Below are 7,549 nucleotides of genomic sequence, written 5' to 3'. Positions count from 1 at the left end.
AAAAGGACTAGTTTTATTTGCGGGAAAGCATTGGGTATAATCTGACTTCTATTGCAATCCACAAGTTAATGTAGTGTTATCTTTTGTCTTCATGATTCTGTGTAGATATTGTATTGTTGATCACTAACCATTTAATTGAAAACATTAATACTGATGGTTACTAGAATAATTCCTTTTCGATATTGCCATTAAATGGTCATCTACTAAAGCTTATTTTGAGAAAATATCTTTACTAACCCGAGTCGTTTACCCCTAGAATGATACAGTGTACATGGTGGTAGGTCCCTTCGCCATTGGATTAAATATATATCGATTTAACTCTTATTCATCCGTTATTCTGACGAACAATTCTTTCACATCTCACCTTCATGGAAGTATTAGAAATTCATGTCTTACTAGTTTTTATTTCTAATCTACAAATACCACACTCTGTCGAAACATTGACAACATTAAAGAAAACTGAACATGTCAGCTTGTTTAATTCAAGATTGTTACATATTATTTCAATACACTGGTGACCAGTAAATTACTTGGTTTGAAGCCTAATATTTATGTATAATTTTTTTACAGAGTTTATGGTACTTAATTACACGGGGTCAATTGGTACATTTCAATTTGTAGTCATGAATCAAATAATAACCTGATCAAGGATAAAAACGTTTGTAGGATTTACACATTTCAAAAGGGATATAGTTGAGCACATCAAACAGATAAGACACGAATTTCTTTCAATTACATACACGTCATACGTATTGTTTTATATTTGTATTAACGTAGTATTTATAAATACCCATGTGCTTGATTATGTAAACAGACTTTGATAGGAAACCCACTGTAAAGAACCTTTATACATCAATGTCACTAAAAAGGAAGAAACTGTTTGTGTCTAACGTGGGGTGGTAATCTTTCTATATTATGTATAGGTACAGGTGTACATGTAGATATAGTGTAAATAAATATATCTCCTACATCACAGTATAGGTACAGGTGTACATGTAGATATAGTGTAAATATATCTACATCACAGTATAGGTACAGGTGTACATGTAGATATAGTGTAAAAATATCTCCTACATCACAGTATAGGTACAGGTGTACATGTAAATATAGTGTAAATATATCTCCTACATCACAGTATAGGTACAGGTGTACATGTAGATATAGTGTAAATATATCTCCTACATCACAGTATAGGTACAGGTGTACATGTAGATATAGTGTAAATATATCTCCTACATCACAGTATAGGTACAGGTGTACATGTAGATATAGTGTAAATATATCTCCTACATCACAGTATAGGTACAGGTGTACATGTAGATATAGTGTAAATATATCTACATCACAGTATAGGTACAGGTGTACATGTAGATATAGTGTAAATATATCTACATCACAGTATAGGTACAGGTGTACATGTAGATATAGTGTAAATATATCTACATCACAGTATAGGTACAGGTGTACATGTAGATATAGTGTAAATATATCTCCTACATCACAGTATAGGTACAGGTGTACATGTAGATATAGTGTAAATATATCTCCTACATCACAGTATAGGTACAGTATATAGTGTAAATATATCTACATCACAGTATAGGTACAGGTGTACATGTAGATATAGTGTAAATATATCTACATCACAGTATAGGTACAGGTGTACATGTAGATATAGTGTAAATATATCTACATCACAGTATAGGTACAGGTGTACATGTAGATATAGTGTAAAAATATCTACATCACAGTATAGGTACCGGTGTACATGTAAACATAGTGTAAATATATCTACATCACAGTATAGGTACAGGTGTACATGTAGATATAGTGTAAATATATCTACATCACAGTATAGGTAGAGGTGTACATGTAGATATAGTGTAAATATATCTCCTACATCACAGTATAGGTACAGGTGTACATGTAGATATAGTGTAAATATATCTACATCACAGTATAGGTACAGGTGTACATGTAAACATAGTGTAAATATATCTACATCACAGTATAGGTACAGGTGTACATGTAGATATAGTGTAAAAATATCACTACATCACAGTATAGGTACAGGTGTACATGTAGATATAATGTAGATATATCTAAATCACAGTATAGGTACAGGTGTACATGTAGATATAGTGTAAAAATATCTACATCACAGTATAGGTACCGGTGTACATGTAAACATAGTGTAAATATATCTACATCACAGTATAGGTACAGGTGTACATGTAGATATAGTGTAAATATATCTACATCACAGTATAGGTACAGGTGTACATGTAGATATAGTGTAAATATATCTACATCACAGTATAGGTACACGTGTACATGTAGATATAGTGTAAAATATCTCCTACATCACAGTATATGTACTTGTGTACATGTAGACATAGTGTAAATATATCTCCTACATCACAGTATAGGTACAGGTGTACATGTAATCATAGTGTAAATATATCTCCTACATCACAGTATAGGTACAGGTGTACATGTAGATATAATGTAGATATATCTAAATCACAGTATAGGTACAGGTGTACATGTAGATATAGTGTAAAAATATCTACATCACAGTATAGGTACAGGTGTACATGTAGATATATATCTACATACAGTATAGGTACAGGTGTAAATATATATCTACATCACAGTATAGGTACAGGTGTACATGTAGATATAGTGTAAATATATCTACATCACAGTATAGGTACACGTGTACATGTAGATATAGTGTAAAAATATCTCCTACATCACAGTATAGGTACAGGTGTACATGTAGATATAGTGTAAATATATCTACATCACAGTATAGGTACAGGTGTACATGTAGATATAGTGTAAATATATCTACATCACAGTATAGGTACAGGTGTACATGTAGATATAGTGTAAATATATCTACATCACAGTACATCACAGTATAGGTACAGGTGTACATGTAGACATAGTGTAAATATATCTACATCACAGTATAGGTACAGGTGTACATGTAGATATAGTGTAAATATATCTACATCACAGTATAGGTACAGGTGTACATGTAGATATAGTGTAAATATATCTCCTACATTACAGTATAGATACAGGTGTACATGTAGATATAGTGTAAATATATCTACATCACAGTATAGGTACAGGTGTACATGTAGATATAGTGTAAATATATCTACATCACAGTATAGGTACAGGTGTACATGTAGATATAGTGTAAATATATCTACATCACAGTATAGGTACAGGTGTACATGTAGATATAGTGTAAATATATCTCCTACATCACAGTATAGGTACAGGTGTACATGTAGATATAGTGTAAATATATCTACATCACAGTATAGGTACAGGTGTACATGTAGATATAGTGTAAATATATCTCCTACATCACAGTATAGGTACAGGTGTACATGTAGATATAGTGTAAATATATCTACATCACAGTATAGGTACAGGTGTACATGTAGATATAGTGTAAATATATCTACATCACAGTGTAGGTACAGGTGTACATGTAAACATAGTGTAAATATATCTACATCACAGTGTAGGTACAGGTGTACATGTAAACATAGTGTAAATATAACTACATCACAGTATAGGTACACGTGTACATGTAGATATAGTGTATAATATCTCCTACATCACAGTATATGTACATGTAGACATAGTGTAAATATCTCCTACATTACAGTATAGGTACAGGTGTACATGTAGATATAGTGTAAATATATCTACATCACAGTATAGGTAGAGGTGTACATGTAGATATAGTGTAAATATATCTACATCACAGTATAGGTACAGGTGTACATGTAGATATAGTGTAAATATATCTACATCACAGTATAGGTACAGGTGTACATGTAGATATAGTGTAAAAATATCTACATCACAGTATAGGTACCGGTGTACATGTAGATATAGTGTAAATATATCTACATCACAGTATAGGTACACGTGTACATGTAGATATAGTGTAAAATATCTCCTACATCACAGTATAGGTACAGGTGTACATGTAGATATAGTGTAAATATATCTACATCACAGTATAGGTACCGGTGTACATGTAGATATAGTGTAAATATATCTACATCACAGTATAGGTACACGTGTACATGTAGATATAGTGTAAAAATATCACTACATCACAGTTTAGGTACAGGTGTACATGTAGATATTGTGTAAATATATCTACATCACAGTATAGGTACAGGTGTACATGTAGATATAGTGTAAAAATATCTACATCACAGTATAGGTACCGGTGTACATGTAGATATAGTGTAAATATATCTACATCACAGTATAGGTACAGGTGTACATGTAGACATAGTGTAAATATATCTACATCACAGTATAGGTACAGGTGTACATGTAGAAATAGTGTAAATATATCTACATCACAGTATAGGTATAGGTGTAAATGTAAACATAGTGGCAATATGTCTACATCACAGTATAGGTACACGTGTACATGTAGATATAGTGTAAAAATATCTATAGGTACCTACATCACAGTCACATGTATAGGTACAGTATAGTACATGTAGATATAGTGTAAATATATCTCCTACATCACAGTATAGGTACAGGTGTGTACATGTAGATAGGTACAGGTGTACATGTAGATATAGTGTAAATATATCTCCTACATCACAGTATAGGTACAGGTGTACATGTAGATATAGTGTAAATATATCTCCTACATCACAGTATAGGTACAGGTGTACATGTAGATATAGTGTAAATATATCTACATCACAGTATAGGTACAGGTGTACATGTAGATATAGTGTAAATATATCTACATCACAGTATAGGTACAGGTGTACATGTAGACATAGTGTAAATATATCTACATCACAGTATAGGTACAGGTGTACATGTAGATATAGTGTAAAAATATCTCCTACATCACAGTATAGGTACAGGTGTACATGTAGACATAGTGTAAATATATCTACATCACAGTATAGGTACAGGTGTACATGTAGATATAGTGTAAATATATCTACATCACAGTATAGGTACAGGTGTACATGTAGATATAGTGTAAATATATCTACATACATGTACAGTATAGGTAAATATATCTACATCACAGTATAGGTACCGGTGTACATGTAGATATAGTGTAAATATATCTACATCATAGTATAGGTACACGTGTACATGTAGATATAGTGTAAAATATCTCCTACATCACAGTATAGGTACTTGTGTACATGTAGACATAGTGTTAATATATCTCCTGCATCACAGTATAGGTACAGGTGTACATTTAAACATAGTGTAAATATATCTACATCACAGTATAGGTACAGGTGTACATGTAGATATAGTGTAAATATATCTACATCACAGTATAGGTACAGGTGTACATGTAGATATAGTGTAAATATATCTCCTACATCACAGTATAGGTACAGGTGTACATGTAGATATAGTGTAAATATATCTACATCACAGTATAGGTACAGGTGTACATGTAGATATAGTGTAAAAATATCTATATCACAGTATAGGTACCGGTGTACATGTAAACACAGTGTAAATATATCTACATCACAGTATAGGTACAGGTGTACATGTAGATATAGTGTAAATATATCTACATCACAGTATAGGTACAGGTGTACATGTAGATATAGTGTAAAAATATCTACATCACAGTATAGGTACAGGTGTACATGTAGATATAGTGTAAATATATCTACATCACAGTATAGGTAGAGGTGTACATGTAGATATAGTGTAAACATATCTCCTACATCACAGTATAGGTACAGATGTACATGTAGACATAGTGTAAATATATCTATATCACAGTATAGGTACAGGTGTACCTGTAGACATAGTGTAAATATATCTACATCACAGTATAGGTATAGGTGTACATGTAGACATAGTGTAAATATGTCTACATCACAGTATAGGTACACGTGTACATGTAGATATAGTGTAAATATATCTACATCACAGTATAGGTACAGGTGTACATGTAGACATAGTGTAAATATATCTACATCACAGTATAGGTACAGGTGTACATGTAGATATAGTGTAAATATATCTACATCACAGTATAGGTACAGGTGTACATGTAGATATAGTGTAAATATATCTACATCACAGTATAGGTACAGGTGTACATGTAGATATAGTGTAAATATATCTACATCACAGTATAGGTACCGGTGTACATGTAAACATAGTGTAAATATATCTACATCACAGTATAGGTACAGGTGTACATGTAGATATATTGTAAATATATCTACATCACAGTATAGGTAGAGGGGTACATGTAGATATAGTGTAAATATATCTCCTACATTATAGTATAGATACAGGTGTACATGTAGATATAGTGTAAATATATCTACATCACAGTATAGGTACCGGTGTACATGTAGATATAGTGTAAATATATCTACATCACAGTATAGGTACAGGTGTACATGTAGATATAGTGTAAAAATATCTACATCACAGTATAGACATCACAGTATAGGTACAGGTGTACATGTAGATATAGTGTAAAAATATCACTACATCACAGTATAGGTACAGGTGTACATGTAGATATAATGTAGATATATCTACATCACAGTATAGGTACAGGTGTACATGTAGATATAGTGTAAATATATCTACATCACAGTATAGGTAGAGGTGTACATGTAGATATAGTGTAAAAATATCTACATCACAGTATAGGTACACGTGTACATGTATATAGTGTAAATATATCTACATCACAGTATAGTACATGTACATGTAGATATAGTGTAAATATATCTACATCACAGTATAGGTACAGGTGTACATGTAGATATAGTGTAAATATATCTACATCACAGTATAGGTACCGGTGTACATGTAAACATAGTGTAAATATATCTACATCACAGTATAGGTACAGGTGTACATGTAGATATACTGTAAATATGTCTCCTACATCACAGTATAGGTACAGGTGTACATGTAGATATAGTGTAAATATATCTCCTACATCACAGTATAGGTACAGGTGTACATGTAGATATAGTGTAAATATATCTACATCACAGTATAGGTAGAGGTGTACATGTAGATATAGTGTAAAAATATCTCCTACATCACAGTATAGGTACAGGTGTACATGTAGACATAGTGTAAATATATCTACATCACAGTATAGGTACAGGTGTACATGTAGATATAGTGTAAATATATCTACATCACAGTATAGGTAGAGGTGTACATGTAGATATAGTGTAAATATATCTACATCACAGTATAGGTACAGGTGTATATGTAGATATAGTGTAAATATATCTACATCACAGTATAGGTACCGGTGTACGTGTAGATATAGTGTAAATATATCTACATCACAGTATAGGTACAGGTGTACATGTAGATATAGTGTAAATATATCTACATCACAGTATAGGTACAGGTGTACATGTAGATATAGTGTAAATATATCTACATCACAGTACATCACAGTATAGGTACAGGTGTACATGTAGATATAGTGTAAATATATCTACATCAC

This window comes from Ylistrum balloti, unplaced genomic scaffold (genome assembly GCF_031769215.1).
Source record: "Ylistrum balloti isolate Yb309-2 unplaced genomic scaffold, AGI_CSIRO_Ybal_v1 Utg370132, whole genome shotgun sequence".
Classification (NCBI taxonomy): domain Eukaryota; kingdom Metazoa; phylum Mollusca; class Bivalvia; order Pectinida; family Pectinidae; genus Ylistrum; species Ylistrum balloti.
Note: the sequence above shows the minus strand (reverse complement) of the source record.